General features: G+C 39.5%; 1 long non-coding RNA gene across 1 annotated transcript; it reads left to right on the plus strand.

The window, feature by feature from the left end:
• Window positions 1–9,371: 9,371 nt before the first annotated feature.
• LOC124461251 lies at window positions 9,372–10,561 on the plus strand. Its single transcript, XR_006954980.1, has 2 exons — window positions 9,372–9,582; window positions 9,662–10,561. It is a non-coding gene; the product is annotated as an uncharacterized LOC124461251 (long non-coding RNA).
• Window positions 10,562–25,317: the final 14,756 nt, after the last annotated feature.

Below are 25,317 nucleotides of genomic sequence, written 5' to 3' on the forward strand. Positions count from 1 at the left end.
TAAAACGCAACTGTTCTGTTCGAGCCGTCATCCAGAATTGTCTGGCCAGTTTATTCATATCTTAGTTTAGTTGGCTTAGTTAGTTGGCTGCTGCCAGCACGGCAAGTATGGCCCAATCCAGACCATTCAGAAGCCACCACAAACCAGTATTCTGGTGGAACGGAGAAATTGCAGATTTGAGGAGATCCTGTATGGCTGCAAGAAGGAAATACCAACGAGCAAGGAAGCGCATGGACTCGGACTGGACACACCACCACGCCCATTACAGCTCGGCTAGAAGGTCCTCAAGAAGGCCATCCTTTCCGCGAAAAGGGAAGTTTATTTGCAGCTGTGTAACTCCGCAGAACACGACCCATGGGGAAGAGCATAGAAAATAGTGGTCAAGCGGATACATGCAAAACGCCAGCTCATCCCATCTGACGCTGAAGAAGTCTCACAAATTATCGACGGCCTATTCCCCAATCGCCCGGTTTCCCCAAGCATAGCTCAGCATCCAGCATCAAATACCATTGATGCGATCTCGTCGGATGAAGTCCTGGCGGCGGCCAAATCGCTCCAACTCGGCAAAGCACCCGGTCCAGATCGGATCCCAAACCGCGCCGTTAAACTGGCCCTGACTCTACGACCAGATGTCTTCGCAGCCGTCTTCAACCGCTGCCTCACCGAGGGAGTCTTCCCCGAGCAAGGGAAGATCCAGAAGTTCGCCCTTCTCCCAAAGCCGGGGAAGCCTACAGATACTTCGCCCTCCTATAGACCGATTTGCCTGGTGGACTCTATAGGCAAGGTGTTTGAAGGTCTCATCGGAACGAGACTGAACGCTTACGTCAGCGAGTGCGGCGGTCTCTCAGCCAACCAATTCGGTTTTCGCAAGGCAAGATCCACCATTGACGCAGTCAGCAAGGTGGTTGGCATCGCCAGCAGCGCCATCGAAGGAACAAGATGGAAAGGAGGCTCCAAACAATACTGCCTTGTTGTCACGCTTGACGTAAAGAACGCCTTCAACACTGCGGATTGGAGCTGCATACTCAGTACCATTCATGATGTCGGCGTCCCCCCGTACCTCCTTGCCATCATTCGGAGCTTTTTTAGGCAGAGGATCCTGAGATACGGCACCTCCGACGGCCTTAAGAGTCGTAATGTGTCTGCTGGAGTGCCACAAGGCTCGGTTCTGGGTCCGCTTCTTTGGAACCTGATGTACGACGGAGTGCTGCGTCTCCCACTCCCGCCAGGTTGCGAAGCCATCGGATATGCTGACGACGTGGCTATTGTTGTTGTTGCCAAGGAGCTGGAGAAGGCAGAATCAGTGGCCTCGCAAGCTATAGCCAGCATCACGCGGTGGCTTCAGTCGGTTGGCCTAGCCCTGGCAGCCGAAAAAACGGAGGCGGTTCTGATCAGCAGTACGAAAACAGTTAAGCATGCCTCAGTGCAAGTAGAAGGTTCCACAATCACCTCAAAGCGAGCCATCCGGTACCTGGGCGTGTGGCTGGACACCCGTCTATGCTTCAGAGAGCATTTGGAGAACGTTCAACGGAAAGCAGCGAGCACAGGACAGGCGTTATCGAGGCTAATGCTGAACACGAGAGGACCGAAACAGGAGCGGAGACTACTCCTGATGAGTGTGCTGAAATCGGTCATTTTGTATGCGGCACAAATCTGGGCCAACGCCATACACACTACGGCGTAGGGGCATTACCGCTACCTACCGTCTCTGCGCGCTAAGGGTCTGCAGCGGTTTTAGGATGGTCTCTGAGGATGCTGCGCTGGTGGTTGCAGGCATGATCCCCATCAACTTACTTGCGGACGAGGCCAGGAACATCGCGGACGCAAAAAGGAACGGTACACCAAAGCGGACAGCTAGCGACGACGCAAGGATGCAAAGCTTTGCCATCTGGCAAGAGCGGTGGGATTCATCTAGCAAGGGTAGGTGGACCCACACCCTTATCCCCACGATCAGGCCATGGATTGAACGGAAGCACGGACAGGCGACTTTCCATCTGACACAGTTCATCATAGGACATGGCTGTTTCAGATCCTATCTCCACAGATTCGGACACGAGGCTGAGCCGTACTGCCTGACATGTGGTGAAGGAATGGTAGAGGACGCGGAACACGCCCTCTTCGCATGCAGGCGATTCACTAGTCAACGGCGGCTCCTGGAGGAAACGGTCGGCACTGTGCTGACTACCGAGAACCTGGTGCCCATAATGCTGGCAGACGCGGCGGCGTGGGAAGCAGTGAGCAGCTTTACAGGCTTCGTGGGAATCAGCCTAAGAAAGGCAGAGCGTGAAAGAAATGGCCATACGTAAAGGGTTATAGGTTTTTGCGAAGCAATTCCCATGGGACGTCCCACAGAAACCCCCTTATACGTATTTGCAGCTTTAAATTTGTAATATATATATATTTTGTTATTATTTATGTAATAAATGAATTAAAAAAAAAAAAAAAAAAACGGTTCACACGCTCGACCTGCCCATTGGCTTGAGGGGCAGCAGTCGCTACTTTAATGTGGTCAATATTTCGGTTTTCTACAAACTCAGCAAACTCAAACGACGTAAAACACTACTAAAAGGTGCTTTCTTTTCGATGTAACACTCGGTAAGGGACCTAAGTAGTCAACATGAATAGTATCAAATGGAATCGGTCTTTTCGGAATACTATGCAAGGTTCTATTATGTATAGTTCTTGGAACACTATATAGAATACACGGCAGACAATCTTTTAAAAACGCCTCAACCTTTGGATTCATTAACGGGAATCAGTACTTTTCTTTCAAATTGTTTACACATTTCTCAACGCCTAAGTGACCTAGTTTCTCGTGACACCTAATTAATTCCCCTTGCATGCAAGCCGGTCCATACAAACACAGTCTTTCGTTAGCATTTCTTTTGTACACTATACCATCTATTAACTCAAATCCAACATCATTGCCTTTTTCTAAATTTTCTCTTAGTTTACGGATATCCGGATCTTTTATTTGCTCTGACTGCAATAATAAATAAACATCTTGCGGAGACGCACCCACTACACCAACCAGGTTTGCCGACAATTTCGAGCGAGCTGGTCACTTCTTTCGATTTGGTTACTCAATCTCAGATCAACAGAACTTTCACTTCTTTCTAAACATAGCTCACACGGCCTGAAACAACTCTTCGCTAAATGAACACACGGGTTTATCTCACACGGGTCTATCTTACACGGGTTTTTCTCACACGGGTCTGTCTCACACGGTTTCATCTCACACTGGTTTTTCTCACACGGATCTATCTCACACGGTTTTGTCTCAAACGGTTTTATCTCACACGGTTTTGTCTCAACCGGTTTTATCTCACGCGGTTTTATCTCACACGGGTCTTCTCACACGGTTTTGTCTCAAACGGTTTTATTTCACACGGGTCTATCTCACACGGTTTTGTCTCACACGGGTCTATCTCATAAGCTTGGTCAAATCTCTACCAGACTCACACGGCTTGCCCATTTGTGGCAGGATGCAATGGAGCCGACCGAATGTATCGAATCACGTTGTTTTTCATAAAGATCCTGAATTCTTCAGACGTGAATGCAGTGTCATTGTCTGACACTATTTCGTCCGCCATCCCCTTAACACCCAGTTCAGAACCTTTGATAAATGCGCGTCCTTCTTAGTCTGTAATGCTAGAGATTGAGCGCTAACAAGTGGTGTTCCGGCCCATTTAATCATTACCACTTCTTCTGTAGTGTTGCCTTCGCCTTGTTGTGGTAATGGGCATCGGCTTAAGAAGTCGGCTTTGCCCATTTTTGATCCAGGTCTGTGAATTAGTGTAAAGTCATAGGCATTCAAGAATATTGCTCTTCGAAGCATCTGTGTGGAAATTACATTTGGAGTTGCCTTGGCCGTTGTAAATATTCCGAGCAATGGGCGATGATCTGTGACGAGAGTAAACGAACGGCCATATAGATAATTGTGAAATTTTTTAACGCCTGATATAAGCCCAACGGCTTCTCTGTCGATTTGCGAGTAGTTTCTTTCTGTCTTGGAGAGAGTTCTAGAATAGAAGGCAATAGGCTTCTATGATCCATCCTGAAGTTTGTGGCTCAGCACCGCTCCAATTCCGTACGGAGATGCATCGCACGTTAACGATACTGGCAATTTGCCATCGAAATGCATTAGCACATTTTGTGAAGTTACAAGATTTTTTAGATTCATGAATGCATCTTGGTGTTTATGGGCCCACACCCACACGCATTTTTATCCAGTAGACGGTGAAGCGGTTCAGCAACGGTTGCCTTATGTGGCAGGAATGCGTGGTAAAAATTGATGAGTCCCAAGAATGCTTGTAATTGGTTTTTATCTTTTGGAGCCGGAGCGCACTTGATAGCTTCGACCTTACTGGCACACGGTCTTATACCCAGTGCATCGATTTTAAAACGGCCTTATCAAATCTTTAAAGCACCTCATTAAGATGCACCGCTAGCCCTTCATCTGATTTTCCCATAACAATTATGTCAACGAAGTAGGGTAAAACACCAGAAACGTTCTGGAATATACGTTCGATGCAGCTCTGAAATATGCCCGGGGCTGAAGAGATTCCGAATTGTAGTCTGGTTACTTTGAAATAACCTTTGTGTGTACATATGGTTTGCATCAATGCAGACTGCTCATCTACCACAAGTTGTTGGTACGCCTGAGCCAAGTCGATTTTCGCAAATATGGATCCTCCTTCAACTGATGCTAATATTGAATTCATTGGAGGAATTTGATGGCCGTGTTGCTTAATCACTTTATTAATTGTAGACTTGTAGTCGCCACATATGCGAATAGTACCATCCTTTTTAATTCTTGGCACTGTAGGAGTCGGGAGGATTCAATGGGTACTAGGATACCGTGGGAGCACAAACGGTCTAATTCTTCTTCATATAATTCTTGAATTGCAAATGGAATGCGTCTTGCTGGCAGTAGGACTGGTGTTGCATCAGTATTGATTTGTAATGACACAGGTGGCCCCCGAAAACGGCCTAATTCAGACGAAAACAGATCCTTATACTTCGCCAGAGTTGCCTCGATGCTAAGTTTAGCGTTAATGGCATGTATTCCTTCTATGCTGATGCCTAAGGGCATAAACCAGTTGCGTCCAAGTAAATTCGATCCACCGCTTGATGTAACAACCAGTGAAAGATTCAAATTGGCATTTTCGTTTATTTATAATTATTGTAACGATTTCCTTTGGGCAAATCAACGGTAGTATGCTGTGGACACTGTATTCTTCATTCGGCTTTTGCTTGTGTGGTCCTCGGTAGGAGGCATTGCCACTCAATGTGTTGAATGCTTTACGACCCGGGTCTCTTACAGCCCGGCAGACTCGTTGAAGATGGCCTGCTCTGTGACAGGCATGGCACACAGTGTTCCGATGTGGGCACAGTTTCCGCAAGTGAGCACCCCCGCAACCATCGCATGGCTGGTGGTGCTGATTGGGTTGGCTTGGACGGATCGCGTTGGTCTGTACTTCGTGTATCGACTCTCAGCTGTATTTCGCATGGCCCAAGCGCTGTGAGCAGCGGCCTCACTAGATGAGGCGCGTTCCATCGCGTGTTGAATCGTTAAATCTGCCTCTGCTAGCAGACTCTTCTGAAGACCCTCATCCTTCATTCCACATACGAAGCGATCGCGCAACATGCGATCCAAAGCAGATCCGAATTTGCAGTCGACAGCGAGAGTCCTAAGTGCAGCCATGTAGTTCACAACCGATTCATCAATTAGTTGGTCTCGCTTGTGAAATTGGAAGTAGGCCGCAATTTCCGATTGACATGGAGACAAATGTTGGTTGAGTATTTCTTATATTTCCGATAAACTCAAATCACTCACCTGAGTAGGGGATGCCAATGACGTTAGAAGCTCGAACAGTGGAGCGCCAGCCATTGTAAGCAATGCAGCCTTTTTCCGTGCTTCCTCCGTAACGTCATTGGCCAGAAGATACAGCTCAAAACGCTGCTTGTAAGTTGTCCATTTGTTTGGGTGATTTAAGTCAAATGGTTCTAACTGACCCACTCCTGACATTATCACTGATTTATTTGTTGTTTTGCGTTTTGTAGCAATATTCACTTTGGCGGGCTTTTCCTCATGTGATTCCAAATCAGACATTAATAGTTGAATTCGATCGTATGTGTGTGTGTGATCATCAATTCAAATTGCAGTAGTCGTAGCGCGTCTGTCTGCGAATGCGCGTATTGGAAAAATACCGTTTCTTTATTCCAATAAACTTGGCGCCAGCAGGCATGCGGTTTTTCGCGTCTCTTTGTTCGCTTTCGCTTGGTCGATTGCAACTGTACACGACATACATATAAGTTTGATGAATTATCCCATCCTCGTCGCCAATTTTGTGTTTGTGCAAACTTATATATATATGGTTTATTAATAGATAATGGTACAGTAGAATTTTGGGATATGTAGTTGTTGTGGAAGTAGAAGTAGAAGTCCAGTAGTAGTAATCCTTCGTAGCTATAGTAGTAGTGCATTAGTAGAAATCCCTCGTAGTTGTAGTAGTAGTTGCAGTAGTAGAAATCCCTCATAGTTGTAGTAGTAGTTGCAGTAGTAGAAATCACTCGTAGTTGTAGTAGTAGTTGCAGTAGTAGAAATCCCTCGTAGTTGTAGTAGTAGTTGCTTAGTACTTAGTACTTACATATAAATACGCAGTTCATGCATACCTAACAGTTTTCTTGTAGTTTCTTGGAAAAATTACACATTTTGCCGCTTCACCAGAAGGATCCTTTGAGTGATCTTAAGAAATAACTTCACAGGCTTCTGTTACGACACACAAATAGGTTAATGCTACAAAGAGAGAAGGAAGGTAAGTTTATATTAAATTTTTCTTAGCAAAAGTCTTGAATAGTGTTATGCTTAAATGTAGATTAACGTATCGTTCGAAATAATACCAGTTTTATAGTTAACATTAATATTGAAACGTTTGAAAAGTTTTTACGTTAATTTGAATTTATTTCTTAACTGTAAAAGAAGCCACCGAATTCGTTCCTCAAACCCACAACGACTTGAAATGAAATTTGGTAAGGTAATCTGAATTCTGAGTTTTCGAATGGATTCACAATTCTTTTTATTAGATTCTTTTCTTTTTTGCTTTTTTTGGCATGGCTTTGGCATTCCAATAAAATAAAATCACCTGCCATTGAAGAAGATAGTCGTTTAGTGACTAGAATGTCTACGAAATTAATGTGATCAACTTTACATTTGAATAAATAAAAATGACTTCATTGATGATTCATTGACAATAAATTTATTGATCACATATTGTAGTGACAATAAAGTTTATTTGAAATTTTTATTTTAACACCAGTTTCTGTTTGATTATTATAAACATTTCCCGCCCATTCCGCAAATAACTTCGTAAGCCTTCGTGTAGATATGTGTATTCTTTTGAGAAGTTGACCCCGGGGACTATAAAGGATTTCAGATCAATCGATGACAAAATTTCATTTGAGTATCAAATTTTGAATTTTATTAGTTTCATTTGTAAACTTCCAAATTATGCAATTATAGAATCTCAAGACTAGAATTGGATTCTTCAAAATTGATTGTAAAGCTATGTAAGAGCTATATTATGAGATATAATTGTTATAAATAACGATACGAATATATGTTGCATCTAAATGTAAACTTTTTTAAAGGGTATGCTAAAATCGTCCCTTGAAACGAAATGTATGGAATATTTTGTGTGTGTTCTTTTCCCTTAGTTCCTTCCGCTCAGTGCGTAGCTAATTAAAACTCGTGATTTTCCTGTGAAAGCTGTTCTTCATCTCCTTCTTAGTATTTTTTATTTGCTTTAAACATTTCTGTCCCTGAGGGTGAGGTGGTGGTGGAAGGGGTGGGGTGGGTTTGCAGCCACTTTACCTTCATCAGCAAGAAGTGAGCCAGTCAGGCGGTGCCAACTATCAGCGTTGAATGAAAATCGCTGATGCGAGGAGAGGTGGTCGGCAAAGAAAATCCCCGAATGAGCCAGATGAAAATAAATTTCTCCACCAGCTGAGAGTAAAAAGTAGCACCAGTCAAAAGGTTGTGTGCTCAGTGCTTGGCATTTCTTTTTGCTGTGCCGATTTGGCACCCGCACACACAAACACACACGCACACACTCACTTATGTAGATGTATATTTATATATGTATGTACTTACATATAAATACGCAGTTCATGCACACGGACAAAGTCTCCTTCTGCTGCTAGTTACACGCTCGTTTTTAGTACTCGCGGACACGTACATTGCTTTGTATCCTTTATCTGGAATGCCACTGTTGCTGCTACTTACTTGCCCACGAGCCACATCAAGACCATACTTATAAACACACACACACACACACATACCCACAAACATATCCGATGACGCAGCTCTGGTGATCGCTGGAATGATGCCCATCGATGAATGTGCGGCAATTTCGTCGGCCACGTTTGTAGCATCAAGGCAATCAAGTGGCAGCAACATAACCCAACCAAGAGGACAGGCGCGACTCATGGCATGGCAGCACTCCATGCGCAGATGGCAAGAGAGGTGGGACTCCTCGCCCAAGGGACGGTGGACCCATGCACTAATCCCGGACATAACAAAATGGGTGTCGAGGAAGCATGGTGAGGTTGACTACTACCTTACTCAGCTCATGAGCGGCCACGGGTGCTTCAGGAGTTACCTGAAGAGGTTCCACCACGATGTCTCCCACGAGTGCACATGGTGCGGCGCTGGCATCATAGAAGATGCGAGTCATGTGCTGCAACACTGCCCAAGATTTGACGAGGAAAAACACCGGTTGGAGAGGGTCATGGGCGAGCCGGTGACGCAGTGTAACCTCGCCGGGATGATGGTCGCAAACTCTAACGTTTGGCAGGCGGCCGCCGCCTTCGCCGCACACGTGATGAAGAAACTTAGGCAGTTGGAGAGGGAAAGGTCGGCGAATTAAAGAAGCACACGGTCTGCGAAGCAATACCGACAAGTCGTCCCGCAGTAACCGTAATCCTTTTTTCATTATGCCCGACTTCGTATGTTTGTTCCCTTGTTTGTTATTTGTAATTATGTTAGCAATGTTTTAAATGAAATAAAAAAATAAAAAAAAATAAAAAAAACCCACAAACATGTGTGTGCATGTTGCGCTGAAAAGTATACCAAGTTTTCTTTACTTTCGGTTGCTTGAGCTTAAGAAATTTTGATTTCGATTTATTTGTGTCCTCGAGTCTTAAAGTCTCACGGAACCTACATATGATAATGTCATTGAAATTAATGCGAATTCATTTCATTTATTTAAGCTAACGATTTTGGTATTTGCTTTTGGTCACACAATGACTTGGTCACACAATGACTGAGCAGAAGTCTCTTTCGATTGCTAAATAAATTTATTCGGAACAGTCCGACATTCGAGTTTTATGTCAAAACTAAAAATAAACTTTACTTTGCACACGACAATATTGTCACAATTCTTAAATTTCTTTACAATTCTCTTTACGACTATCTATAAATCACAAAAATTTCAAAAATATTTCTTTATATATTTTGATTATTTTCATCAGTAAAACAATGTATTCAAAAATTATGCTGCATGTGTTACACAAAATTCGGTAAGTTTACATAGAGAGTTGACTGTTAAGCCAATTTTTAAATATCGAAAGATAACCATTCGTCCATTGACTTCTTCAGTTCCTCAAATTCGGCCTCGCACTTGCACTGACACTGGCACTGGTCTCGCTCTGTCCCAATCTGGTAAATGCTTCCAGAGAAACGTCATACATGCTTAGGGCATAGCACAGATTTTCCATAACATGATCGGCGGAAGGCTCCGAATCGCTTTCATCGTAACTGGTTCCAACAACGGCTCCAAGACCTAGCATTGAAGTTGCCTTATCCAGTCTCAATCCTCTGAACGATGTAGCTTCATCCATTATAGTATTCTTATATTCGCCTTGCGAGGACAGCGAAGTGGTGTAATTTATGCCTTGGGACGGCATCGATGTGCTCTTATCCTGTCGATGTGGTACGTTTGAAGTTGGCTCAGTCCGAGAAGACCTGAGCAGTCTAAGCGGCACCATCCTCAATGATTGACCCGTCTGTATGGACTTATCCGTGTCATAATGTAAATTTATCTTGGCCTGAGTCCGTTTCAGCAACAAAACAGGCTGGCGACAATTCTGCCTATAGTCCCTTCTTCCAGATGAACTTCCTGTCAAACTTCCTGTATCCTCCGAACTTTCGTATCGCTCATGACGCACACTTGGACCACAAGACCTTGGATCCACCTCAACAATGGTTTTGGTGCGAATTGAACTTCTTGAAGTAGCATCCTGCCTGTTCCTTGAGCAAGTCGGTCGTTGCATCTCGTATAACCCGGCCTGGTCTTCGGGTTCTATAGGCACCATATAACAACCCATTACAGGCCTTCGATTAAGGAAATAGATCGACATTTTTTTTCGAGTGTGAAGCATTTTAATCAAAAATCGCGTTTAAATTGTCGAAAAATTTGATACAAACAATTTTGTCACTTTGATTCGTCTTAAAAATTGGAAATAATATAAATTATAATAAAGTACAATTATTATTTGGGACTTCCGTTTCGTTCGGTGAATTAAAAGGATATTCTTAAGGTCATTTAAAAGTTAATGGATTTTGCGGATGTCAAAAATGTAATTGTATAAAAAAATGTATCTTAGTGTAAAAACTAAACCAAAAGTTCTATGAAGGATTTTTATATCATCAACGTTTCCTAGATTTTTCATTTACATTCAAATCTTGGGTATATAATTAATATCGATGTTTCCTAGACTTTTCATTTACATTTAAATCACTCCAAAAAGCAGATTCCTAACAAACCTAACTCTCGTAACAAAAATCACAATTTTCCCACTAAAAATTGTTATTTTTCCCTTTCATTTTCCAATTCAAATACTTGGTGAGTTATAGAAAATATAATTTCTAAATGGATGTCTAACCACCTTTATTGAAGCCACCAAAGATATCGAATTGCTCGTCAAGAATGGATCCCACCGAGATCGATGAGCGCGATCAGATCGAAGACATGCATTTGGAATTGGAACGCTTTAAATCCAATGATAATGTAAGGCTCAATGAAAAGAATATAACAACAACATATCAGGAACCAAGTCCAGCGTCAACCGTTCCAGATTAAGATTTGATTTAGGAATGCTCAGCCATGTGATTGATGTGATTGTTCTTGCTCTTGTTTTTTTTGTCACCTCAAATTAAGGCCACATGCTTCAGTGCATCACCAATAACTCCATCATCTTCAACATCATCATCTTCACCATCATCATCTCGAACAGCAGCGACAGAAACTGAAGCAATCGACTGAGAGACAAAAATAAGAATCCATTTATGGTTTTTGGTTCCCCCTGTCCATGTGGCGCCATCTCTATGGTCTTATCTGACATTATTTTCTCTCTTCTCTTAGTTCTCGTTCCCCTTAAGTTTTATGACAATCACGCACAAAATTAGCCCAATGGGAGGCCTAACAACTTGCAAAACAAACAAATGTAACGAGCGGATTTATTTTTGGCCAAAAATATATATATATACACTCTCATCTTAGCTGATAGTTAATAACTTTTTATGTTCTCTTCAAATTACAAAATATGAAAACTGACTTGACTTACTCTTGACTTATATATACATACATAAAACTTCAGGCAGCATCGTTGTGGAAAAACCATTTAGAGATCTACTATGAAAATGTTTCGAGTATCAAAAATAGTAAAATCGTGTCTAGAATACTATATATTAAGACTTGGTTTGTCTTAAGAGGTGTATCTTTACTATGATATAACAAAAAGAGATTGATTTTCTAACATTTCACAATAAAGTGTCATCCTTATTATTCAACAAAAAATGTCCATTGCGACGTTACTTAAACTTCCAATTTGATGTTATTATTGCCTCTAAAATACAATGAGAGAAAATTATGCGCCAAATTTCATTGGAACTAATTTTAGTTTAGTCATTAAAACTCAAGATATCATTTATATAGGTTTTTAAATATGAATTTAAACGAGTTTAACGTTTCTTCTTTGTTAGACATTTGTTTTTAAGCCCTTCGAAGGCCGAAATTTCATAGAAGAAAAGTTTTCTCAGGTATAGAATCTAATTTTTTTTTATTTAGTAACAATTTCAAGCCATTGTAAAGGAACCACATATTATTTAGTGGACAAACTTTGATTTTATACTTAAATTTTACAAAATAATAGAAACCTAAAGAAACCGGTTAAAATCTTTATATACATAGAAGTCAACACTTAGATACCAAAATTTATCTGATGATCTATATAAATTTAAATGATCAACTAAAGGAATAGTTTATCCATTTAACATGAGAACTCTAAGCTGACTCTTGACCAAAAAATTAATCGGCATTGATTTAGCTTGAACTTCAATTTTGAGACCTGATGACACTTGAATGGGGATTGGCAAACCAATTGCTGCTGCTGCTGTCGTCGCTATTGTTTGGCAATTCACATAAAGGGAATCGAGTGGTAAGAGATTGAAACCGAAGGGCAGGCATTTGTCTTTCGGATTGCGCGTGAACAAAAACGCGACAACAAAACAATATTGGAGGCTTTTGGGGATGGGAGAAAGAGATAGAGAGAGAGAGAGAGAGAGAGTGACACAGTGAAAAGAGGCTAGGAAGACGGGTAGGTCATTGGAGCCCATCAAAAGTACTCCAATACCCAATAACATATAAATATTTCGCCCCCTAAAATTCATAACGTTAAAGTAAACATCCGTTTTTATAAACAATTGTCCCCCTCAAAACCAAAGCGTATGAACGCTAATCCATAAAATTAACACAAACAATTAAACACTTGAAATAATAATTTTCCCCCTAACAACCAAAAGCGTGAGAACGCTAACTCAGCAATTAAAATCGGACCAATCAAATCATCGAAATATCAATCACGCCACCAAAGGGCTCCCAAATTTAGCTTATAAATATAACCATAAGACGTTTTTGTAACCAGTTCTAAGTTTTCATTCAAATAATAAAGTACGTTGCTTTTAACTCACAAAACATATCTTTTTTTCCTTATTGGGAAAATTAGATATTTAATTATATATTCTTGACCAGCACGACGAGACGAGTTCAAATAGCTGGTTTTTCCTCAGATTTCTATTTCTTTTTTTTTTTGGGTTCTTCTTTATTTTTGGTTTTTGGTGTAGTAGTAGGAGTGGCTGTTACTGAGACGTTGCAACATGCAATAGGCCGCCTCCAAAAGATGCAGAAGCTGCAAAAATTCAACGAAGCTGAAACTTTTTGTTTACCCCGGTTTGCCGCTGGCAAAAAAGGGAAAAGTTTCCACAATTTGCGTGCCCCAGTTGGTTTACAGTAACAAGAAAAGTAACAACTTTTAATAGAATAGTCGTCAGTCTTCTCCTTGCACTTCACACTCTTCGGCTCTCTGGCCATTCTTTTGTTTTTTATTTCGCTCTTGTGGCCAACTTTTCTGGAAGACTTGTCGTTGAGTTAATTAATTTAAAATCACAAAAAAAAGAACCTGAATAGCCCCTTTTTATCTATACAATAGAAATAATGTTCATTCTGATAGCATATTATATATAGGTTTTTATACCCTTGCAGAGGGTATTAAAAAATTGGTCAGATGTTTGTAACGCACAGAAGGAGACGTTTCCGACCCCATAAAGTATATATATTCTTGATCAGCATGAGAAGCTGAGTTGATATAGCCATGTCCGTCTGTCCGTCCGTCTGTGCGTATGCGTTTTACTCAGCCGTCTTAAGAGCTATCGGTCTGAAATTTTGTTTCGGGGTTTTTTAATACCCGGGAAGTATGAAATTCATAAGGATCGGACCACTATATCATATAGCTCTAGAACAACTAGAAGAAACATTTTCATAAAAATCGGAGTATGCTATGAAATTTACATATGTGATAATATTGGATATAAAACCCCAGATCCCAAAATTTGAATGTGATCGGATAAATATAACACACACAGACGTAACGCTACATGAACTGTATGTGTATGCGTGCGTTGCTTTGCTTTGGGAATGAGGGAAGAAGAAGAACAAATTGTAAAATAGAGAGTAAAATTGTTTTGTTTGTATATTGATGAATTGAGTTGCAGAAAACAAATTTTGAACATGTAAAATTATTATTACCAAGGACTGCAAGGGTATATAAACTTCGGCATAGCCGATGTTAGCTTCTTTGATATTTTTAAGTAATTCGAACAATTTTAAAATATTTAGTCTGAAATGCAAAAAGTTAGGATAGGGCAAAATAAAGCATTATTAAGCAAGGTAATACGGCGCATTAAAGTTATGACTATAATTGAATAATTTTTTGAAAAAACCATAAGATTATAACAGCAGCGCGATATCAAGTAGCCAACGCTAAGCATGAAATATAAACAATTTTCAACCCGTCGCCTAGAGTCTAAGTGTTCAACACTTTTATAAATAAAATCAGTTCATATTTTGAATTTAATGAATGAAGATTGGGTTATTTTCCTTCTCCCGGAATCCCTATTCAGTCACACATATGAGAGTCTTTACCAATTCGGACAACAATCATAAGTTGTTGGTGATACAGAAAACATTGTTTATTAAAGATACATATATGCACTTATGTATACAGGTTAGGTTTATCTGGTAGACATTCATACAAACACCCCTCATAGAGCGATTGTGGTCCGTATCTGCTATGATATGTTGGTAGTTCGTTTGCTGCATCCTGAAGGGAAGTAGATGAGCTCCTTAGAGTCCAGGGAAGTAGATGAGCTCCTTAGAGTCCATGGCTCATCGCTGCTGGACTTATTGCAAAGGAGGTGTTAGAATATATTTATGAATGTTAATCAGAAAAATTCCAATGTTAATTTAGAAAATTTGACTAATTTGTCCTGCTCTTTTTGATAATACCAATTTTGAATACGTTCGAATAATTCGCTATTGTCTTTTAACAGTAATTCACATCTGAATTTATTATTCACCTCAAGTTACGCAATAAATAAACCTCACATAAAATGCAAGAGTATGTTTTCCAAGTCAGAATATATAAGCGATTTAAACAAAATGAGAAATCGAGTAACTACTTATGGCATTAATTCCCAATCAATAATTTCAAATTCTAAGAGTTTCAAGTTCCTAACTTTAAGCACTCTTTAAGTTTTTCTATCAAAAATGTTTAAACTTCTATTTAAATTGACTTGAAATGCCCATCATTATTTGTAAATTCTTGTGAATGTCGCTCATCGTCAATTTAAAGAAGATAATTTTTAGATAAATTAAAAATGTAACATTTAAGTTTTGATGTAATTCAATATGCTTGGCCTTTTGAAATTTTCCTACAACCACTTTATTGTCTGATTGGCTCTCAAGTCAATTTGCCATCTCATTTACAATTGTCGAATTGGCAAGGCAACTAACATTTGTCTGCTTCCCCCCACCAGCTTTCACCCCTACACTATCGAAACTCGACAAATCACCAGTCTCATCTAATTTTTGCTCATGTCCGTGTACAGTCAGTTGATCATATATTTAAGCCAATGATTGCTTTTCAATATCTATGGAACTTAAGGCCAAGGCAAAATATGAAGCAGGTCCGTTTCCATACAAATATTTCAAATAGAAAATGATTTTATAATTTTATGAAAAAAAAAATTATTCGTTATCCACAATCGTTTTCTTTATCCCGACGGAACTACTTTTTAGTATTGCTTCATCAGGGGGAAACTCGACCTACGTCGGGCGTAGTACAAATTGAGAGAAAGAGAGAAATACTTTCGGCCATCGAATAACTCTTGTAAAACACTCTACAAAATGCATCATGAAACATTTTAAAAGTTTTTAAATTTCATTTGTTGTTAACCTTTAGTAAAATACTTTAATTTAATGAGTCTGTATTTTTAAATATTAGCATATTATATAATTGGTCGAATGTTTATATTGAAGAGAAGGAGGTTTTTCGATCCCATAAGGTAATTTTCCATATAATATCAAGTTCTCATTACAATATCCTTTTCTAGGTTGCACTGTATTTACTCAAATATTTCAATTAGAAAATGATTTTATAATTTTATGAAACTAAATCAATTTGTTACCTATTAACTTTGAAACAACTTTGAAATTTTTCAAAAAGTTTACTTTTTTTTACTAAGTGCGTCACTTGGGAAATTTTCACATCACTATAGTATTTTCAAGTTTTCCCTTAAACTCTCTTGAAACTCTCTTAAAGTGCTCCAAGTTTAATCTTTTTTTGCTCTACAAATTCTTTAAAAATAAAATTAAAGTCTATATAAGTGAGTCCTTAAGCAAACATTCTTTATTTTAAAGACTTACCAAAGACTTACTTCATTTCAATACATCTGTAAAATACTAAATGGTTATCATTACTCGACTCCTAATAGTCTTAATGCATTACTTCCATGACCGAATTGATGTTTTGCAAACTGCAAAGGTCAAAGTAATTTGTTAAAATATTTACTAAATGCAATTTAAATGATTTTTAAGTTAAATTCCATGCATATTTTGGTAAAGACAACAACTCGGAAAGGCTAACAAACCGAAATACACACACACAAATTTAACCCTTTTCTATGCATATAGAGAGGCAAAATATTTAATATTGCCTTGCCTTGTTATACCCTTGCAAAAAGGGTATATTAATTTTGGTCAGAAGTGTGCAACGCATTATAAAGGAAGCATCTCCGACCATATAAAGTATATATATTCATGATCAGCATGACGAGACGAGTTCAAATAGCCATGTCCGTCCGTCCGTCCGTTCGTCTGGATCAACGCAAACTACTCCTAGACTGTAAGAGCTACAGAGCTGATATTTGTTTTTTTTTTATTGTCTGGACGTTGACGCGTACAATGCGAAGTACGTACAAGTGGCCCATACGACACCAGGACATAGCCTGTTTCGCGCGAGCCTGTTCCGACCGACCGTGGGGCGCAGCCGCATATCGGACGGCACGATCGCGTGGACAAATACAAATAAAACGGACAAACAATTAAAAATATGATTAACTACAGCTAATCACAAGCTAAATGTGCTAAATAGAAGTTTTCACAAGGGAAAGAGAGGATTCTAATCTGATTACGGGATACAGAAGATTGTAGTGAGAACATAGGAGTCGAAAAGGTTCATGCAAAGAATAGTTAGAACTACAGTGTTTTAAGGATAGAGGAATAAAATTTCTAGTAGGTCTACGGGGTACAGATAGGTTTAACTGGTTCAATAGCTCCGGAGAGTCTATTTCTACGATTAATTAAAGAAGGAAGATTGATTAAAAGAAGCCTACTGGAGTATGATGGCAAATTGACATTGCGATCCCAATTTAGACCGCGAAAAGCAGAAATTGCTTTTGAACAGATTCAATTTTACTTTGGTGCGTCTCATATTGAGGTGACCATATGCAAGATCCGTACTCTAAGATAGGACGGATTAAAGAAGTATACAGAATTTTGGTTGTGTACGGATCGTCAAACTCTTTAGACCATCGTTTCACAAACCCAAGAACATTCATAGCTTTACTAACTGTAGCAGAAATATGAGGATTAAAAGTTAATTTATGGTCCATAAGAACACCTAAATCATTGAAAATATCTAACCACTCTAAGGCAGTGTCGTTAAGATAATAAGTTGCTAAGTATGGAGCGCATCTATAAAAAGACATAACTTTACATTTAGAGCCGTGAACCAACTCTGAAGATCATTAAGATCCGATTGAAGTAGGCAAGAAGACGATATGTCTTTAAAACTGAGGTAAAGCTTGACATCATCCGCGTACATAAGCACCCGAGAATGTGACACTACCAATGGAAGATCATTTATAAAAAGAGTAAATAGCAATGGACCCAAATGACTACCCTGAGGTACTCCAGAGGTCACTTGGATGGTCTTAGAAAATGAAGACTTAAAGAGGACCTTTTGTGTACGCTTAGAAAGATATTAAAGAATCCAATCTATTTATATAAAAGCAGAGTATGATTAACAGAGTCAAAGGCCTTGCTGAAGTCAGTATAAATGACGTCAGTTTGCACGGCAGTCTTGAACCCTTTGATTGAGTGAGATGTAAATTCTAATAGGTTAGTAGTTGTCGATCTACGTTTTTTAAACCCATGTTGGGATGACGAAATGATTGAGCTACAAAAATGCTGCAATTGAGATGTTATTATTTTCTCAAATGCTTTGGGTATGGCAGACAATTTAGAAATACCCCTATAATTGGAGGCTTCGGACTTCTTCCCCTTTTTATGAAGAGGAATAATATATGATTCCTTCCAGATAGGCGGGAAGGCAGAAAATGTGACGGAGAATGTAAACAACTTAAGTATTGGCTTACATAGGGCCTCCGCGCAAAACCTTAATACGAAGCCTGGTATTCCATCAGGTTTGACGGAACTGAGCACGCTAAGAACCGAACTTTCATTAAACACAGGGTCTAAAATGCAATTAGACGATTGCAAGTGATGAGGATAAGGAGGATTTGCTTGATAAATCGAAGAGGAATAAGTTGTTTTGAAAAAATCAGCAAACATGTCGGCAATTGCCTGATCATTGTCAGCTTTATTGTTTTCGAAAGACAAGTAAGACGGGTGCACTGATGTCTTACGTTTAACATTTTCAAATTTATAAAATTGCTTAGGATCGCGAGAAAACCTGAGTTTACATCGCTGAAGATAATTCTTATAGCAATGTGAATTCAGCACCATAAAATTTGATCGAGCAACTATATATAGGGAAAAATCCGATGCTTTACCGGATTATTTAAATCTTTTATAACATCTCGATTTTACGTTCTTCAAGTTACATAACTCACGTGAGAACCAAGGAGGTCTATCAGACCATCCTAGAGTCCCACGCGGGATACAAACATCAAAGAACGACGCAAGAGTTTTATAGAAGACAGAAATGGCAGAGTCCATATCCGTGCAAGTATACAGATATGTCCAATCATTAGTTAACAAGAGTTTTTTAGGTTTAGTAAAGTTTGTTTTGCGAAAACATCGGGTTGGAGGCATCGAGTTATTATGTCGAGACATAACACCAAAAGGAAGGTCAATGGTTATATCCAGAGTTGGATGAAAGTTGTCTTCGGGGATAACTAAGGGATCAGTCCTGGAAACATCGCAGTTGGAAGAATCCAACACAAATACCAGATCTAGTAATCTGTTACGACTATTCCGGACAGGATTTATTTGAGTTAGGGACAACTCAAGCAGACCATCTATGAAACAATGTGACAAGGAGGGCAACAGTAATAAAGAGTCAAATGAAAGGGTCCAGGCAATCTCAGGTAAATTAAAATCTCCCAGAACAACGAGCAAGTCTTTGTCAGAGAGATATGAGGAAATAAGTTGAATAGCTTCCAAATGGTGAGTGTATACTGCCAAGTCGGACTGTGGTGGAATATACGAACAAGTAATAAAGGCAGAAAAAGAATTAAACGAAATTTTAACACAAACAAATTCAATCTCCTGATTGGAGGACTGGACAATTTTAGACGAGAACGCCGAGTCAACAGCGATCAAAACGCCACCACCATTACGGATAGTCCGATCATGTCAAAAGCTAGACTATCTACATAGAGTTTAGACAGTTTAGTCTTTAGTCCCCGTACGTTCTGATAGGCAGGAGTTAGGGACGAAATTAGTTTTTTGACTCGCCAACAGGTGCAGACGAGCCGGAAGTAACGGTATTCACAGAGGCAGGTAGCAAGCTAATCGAAGGCCGATTCTTCTTTTTATTGTATACTCTTTTACAACAAGGTGTTCCGGCCAAAAATCTTTATGACATATTTGGCCACAAAGATCTGGGGGACACCTATTTTAAAGGACGAAATGTCCCGAGTATATGAAAAACGGAACTTTTCCACAGCAATGTTTGGTGCTTGTACTTTGCCCTTTATGTAGGCTATGACTTCTTCAGAAGTAGTATTGGGATCAAGCCTCGAAATAAAAATTTGCTTTTTGGGTGGAACTACAACAAGGGAACTAGGAATACTAGGCACAGCAGTAGCGGCTACAGCAGACGCAGCAGCAGCTGAAGCAGCCAGCACTTTACTAGCTCCTCTTGTAACTACTTTATTGGCAATATTCCTGGAAACGGATTGTTCGGAAACTACAACCGATATCGTGTTAGTAGGTGGGATACTGTCTCCAGGGGAAATGGGAAGAGACTCCACACCTGCCAAAGCCGGACTCCTAAACGATATCAGCTGCTGTGCGTTTGGTGACATAGGGTCAATGTCGAAAGCCGGAACTGGTAGAGACGAATGTTCCGACGGACTGAGGGACGCGCCCTGAAACCTGGCCCTCTTTCGCGTCGGAGATTCAATCAAAAGTTTAGAACTTCTGAATTGAACCTCCATCGCCAAAAGCTCCTCTTGGAGCTTATGAACGCCAGCTGACAGGGTTTTAAATGCATCCCCAGTCCGTTTCATAAAACTTCGCATCTCGAGCTCCAAGCCACGACACGAATCACAGCCCCATTTAAGGCCGCCACCCTGTGCAATACTATCCCGCACCTTGACTGTGTAACCAGCACATTTAAAGTGCATTACATTGTCACACAGCCAACAGTAAAGAAAGTCTTCACTGGTCTTGCTGGGATTATTGCAATTATATTTGCAACAGATAGACATTATTAAATAATTGATTTATACAAACACACATTATAAATCAATATGTAAATAAAATTGGAAAAATGTATACATATATATGTTAAGAGAGACGTATACAAAGCAAGGCAAAAGCTAACTGCAATATGCAAATTAGAAAGAGAAAACAAAAAGAGAGAATATTTGTACTTATCTGTATTAAAACACACAACAACAAAACTTGTCACCAGCGCGAAGTTAACGGCCGCGAGCGCGATCAAAAGAGAAAACAAAAGAATAGAGAGAAAACAAAAGAATAGAGAGCACCAACACCACACAAACAAAACAAACTATGAACTGTAAATTGAGAGCGCGGGTAAGAGCAAAAAATAGAACATAATCAAAAACTAAGCAGCGCAACAACAAAATTATATTTGCGTTTGTTAAAGTTTTGATAATAAATTTATATAAATGTTTGTAAATTTAACGCAAACTTCGCGATGAGTATAGCGATTTATTAAGAACTAGTAAGGCAATGAATTTAAATTAAATATTATAAATTAGCTTCACGAAAGAATGAAAGACAAAAATTATGCGAGAGCGCAAAAAACACGACCGACTTCGATGAGTAACAATATGATTCTGATTTTGTATGTAGGCTTGTATATACTGCAGGGGTTGTATATCTCAGATTCAGCCGGATCGGACCACTATATCATATAGCTCCCATACAAACTGCAAAGTCACGAACAGTGACGATCTCAATAACTTCATTATTTTCTGAGCTATTGTTGTGAAATTTAATATTGGTGAGCTAATTACACATATGCCAAATTAACTACTATGCCAAATTTGATCAGATCGGGTGACTATATCATATAGCTCCCATAGGAACGATCTTTCGAAAACAGTGACTTTTGTGAATAACTTCGTTACTTTTAACGCGATTGCTTTCAAATTAAAATTTGTTGGTTTAATATATCTGTAAATGACTGTGCCGAATTTGATAAAGATCGGGTGACTATATCATATAGCTCCCATAGGAAAGATCGGTGGAAAACAGTGACTTTGATCAATATCTTTCCTATGCTAAGATTGTAGGCCGTTCTTTCGCAAACTTTAGCCTTTTTAGAAAAACGTTTTTCCATTTTGATGGCTATAGGTAAGGAAAGAGTTACCAAAACAGTTGCAAGGGTATACAAACTTTGACGCGGTCGAAGAATCAAAACCTTTTTTTTTTTGTTGTATATAAAATTTCCATAATTATGGGTAGGCTACGCATATTTAAATGCCTGGCAGTCTGTTTGCCTTGTTTTTTTTTGTTTCTGTCCTGCACGTGCTAAGGATTAGGCAGGCCCGGGGCGCACACCTTATCTTTGGGGTAGTACGTCTTCTCTTTGCATATTCTTCGTCTTTCATTAGGAATTGCGTGAATTGCATTGGCTTTAAGGTCGACTAGGTTTAGTAAAAACGTTTATCGTTTCAAGTCAGCAAGACACTATAAATGGCTTAACCGGGCTGCAAGCAACAGCAAATTCAGCAAACTAAAAACTACACGAAGCAGGAGCAGCATATGGTCATGTCAATCAGGCTGTCTAACAGTCAGTGTTTGTGTGTATGGATTCCTGTGTGTGTGTGTTCAACTGGCTCCAATCCGATTGTAGTTTAGCCTGCAACCAGCCGTTGCTTCTGCTGTGCGCTGTCCTTGGTATATTACATCCGCTTTGACTGCAACTGTAACGTCAATTGCTGGCTTTATCCTTTTCCCTATTTGGGGGTTACCTTGGCTAAATGCCGTAGTCTATCGTTTCTCTTGGCCTTGGCAGTTGATCATTTCTGCTTGGCTGCAGCCATGGCAAAGGATAGCCACTACTCTGGCTCCTCCCCGAAATGAGAAGACAAAACTTTTGATTCCTGGCAATATTGCTTTTCATTGGATGTACATTTTTCTCGTTTCCACTTTTTGCACATTTATCTCATTTTCATTCATTTTTTTTTTTTCTTGGCTAGCTTTTAAGGCTTTTATGTAACCTTTTCTGTGATTTATGGAGAGTCAAAGTTTTTTTCCTCAAAGTGATTTCTTGTGAATTATGAAGGTCACCTTATTTTCGGAGTTTGAGTCGATTGAATTATCTAATGTTTTTTGGGAAATTTATAAACACAAAGAACTCATCTATGCAAAAGGAGCAATTTTCATCCTTTATTTTCATTTTTTCTTTGTTTTTTTCTGTTTGATTTGTTATAATAGCTTTTTGTGTTTATGAACTAAGCGATATATTTATATTTGTTCACGCCACCGGGTGAACAGCAGTGAGCGGCGAAGAGCAGTGAAGAGTGAGGAGGGTTTTTTGATCCTCGGCATCTACGGTCACACCAGGAGGGGTGACTGGGTTTTTTCCAATGGGCATCGCCATTATTCCGAATCGAGTTTTTCACCCGAACACCCGTTCATCTCCTTTAGCTTTAATTTTGCGATTTGTCACTTTCTCCAACCGAACCATTTCGTGTGTGCGCCGGTATATCTTGTGAACTAAATAAAGCAAACATAGAATTAAAACGAAGTTTTCGCGCGTTTTAATCATTCTACTCACGTACGAGACCCTGAAGATATTGGCACCCGCCAACCACTGGATACTATATCGGGTCCTTCCGCCCCGCCACAAACATTGGTCCTTCGAGCCGGATATCCTTCCGCTCCTCCAGCTTGCATCGGCGGAATTCCTGATAAGTACAAAATTTCATTATTCGTTTCATTTGCCCCTACATACTAATAAAAGTGTGAGGTTTCCCGCTTCTCCATAGCGACCTACACACTTTTACATATTGTATGTACATACCTGACCTGTTCCAAGGGTCCATGGTAGTTCCTAATCCTTAGCGTGTTTGTCCAACGTTCTCGTTTTCCATTACATTTCCATTTCTTTATTTATATTTTTCCCCGCACTTGTCCAAATCCACCTCTTTTACATATGCATTCACATGTACATGTAATTTCCACAGCTGTTTGCCAAGTCCGCGTAAAGGGTTAAAAAACAAAAAAAAAAATATTAAAATGTTATAAAAATAGAAAAAAAATAATAATCCAAGTGTTCACCGCGTTTTCTTATGTGTTGAAATAATTATTTTTAATGCCAAACTAATTGCCGCACGCGCGTATCTACGTACATACACACATCGTCATCTGTTGATGTACGCGCATATGTACATATCCATGTACATATGTATAATCCCTTCACACATTTACCACAACACAAAGGCCAAAAAGTATTGTTTTTTTTTTTTTTAATAGCACTTAACGTATGCACCGCGATTTCTTGCGCGTTCGAATTAGGTGCGAAATTAATTCCCCACGCGCGTCTTTGGAAACCGGTGCACTTGCTTACATATGTACATACATACTTACATAGTCATACATTGCACATATGTATGTACATATCCACAACACATAATCCATTTCGGTGTCGCGCATTGATTTAACACCACCCACCTCCAATTAAATGACAATTACTTACGTTATTTTTTTTTTTGTTGTGAACAACGCGTGTTCATACATCTATATACTCACCTGTGTACTTATGCATGTACGTACATACATAGATCAAAGCATCTGTCCATATGCATTGATCGGTTGTTTGGTTTGCGCACAACACTCGCGGTGCGTAAAACGTTCTTTTGTTCTTGGTTTTTTCCGCACACCACAAAAAAAATTATTAACATAATTAAACAACAAAATCAAAACCAAATATATAAACAGCGGCCGACAGCTGTTTTCGGAGTAGTGGTGACACGTGAGTCGAGTCGTGATATCGATAGGCGGCTCAAGCGCGCCAAGTTCAAATCACATTATTTCCGATTCCCTTTTTTCGCCTAATTATATATCCGCCATATTTATAACTAAATACATATATATTTTTTCCAGCACTATCGGCCCATATTTATATATCCATTCATATTCAAAATTATAATATATTTTTCCGGCCAGCCTTTTGCGCTCATATATATATCCGCCATATTTATAAATAAATACATATATATATTTTTTCCAGCACTATCGGCCTATTTATATATCCATTCATATTCAAAAATTATAAATATACTTCTTCCGGCCAGCCTTTTGCTCATATATATATCCGCCATATTTATAAATAAATACATATATATATTTTTTCCAGCACTATCGGGCCCATATTTATACATCCGTCCATATTTATAAATTATATATATAATTTTTTTCGGCCAGTATTGTGCGCACATATATATATCCAGATCCAGATCTATACAAAAACGTATTTTCTTTTATCCTATACATCTTTATTTATATTTCCTCCGTGTTTTGTTTTATACGTACTTCCAGCGTACTTACGAATCCATACAAACTTGTTTTGTAATCATTTAGCTTGTCTACGTGCAAGTTTTGATCCGCACTCGTGCGTTCGTATATTGTTCGCATCTATCCCCATTCAAAGGGCTCCGTTTCCGAGCCGCACGCGAGATAATTCTCCCGCAATCCTGCGGTGCACAGTGAGAAAGCTCTTGCGTCCTCATACAGTCCACTTCTCATTTCCTCAAATTTTCCCCATTTTCTCAAAACCCACAAACTCGGTGTTCAACGGTAAGGTCGTCCCTGAGTATGTCCACGGAGCCGTCCAAGACTGCGCCGAAGTTAACGGTCTTTCGTCTCCCTCTTCAACTCCGGAGAAGGTTCGACTCCGATAACTCCGGCG

Source organism: Drosophila willistoni, unplaced genomic scaffold (genome assembly GCF_018902025.1).
Source record: "Drosophila willistoni isolate 14030-0811.24 unplaced genomic scaffold, UCI_dwil_1.1 Seg286, whole genome shotgun sequence".
Lineage (NCBI taxonomy): Eukaryota > Metazoa > Arthropoda > Insecta > Diptera > Drosophilidae > Drosophila > Drosophila willistoni.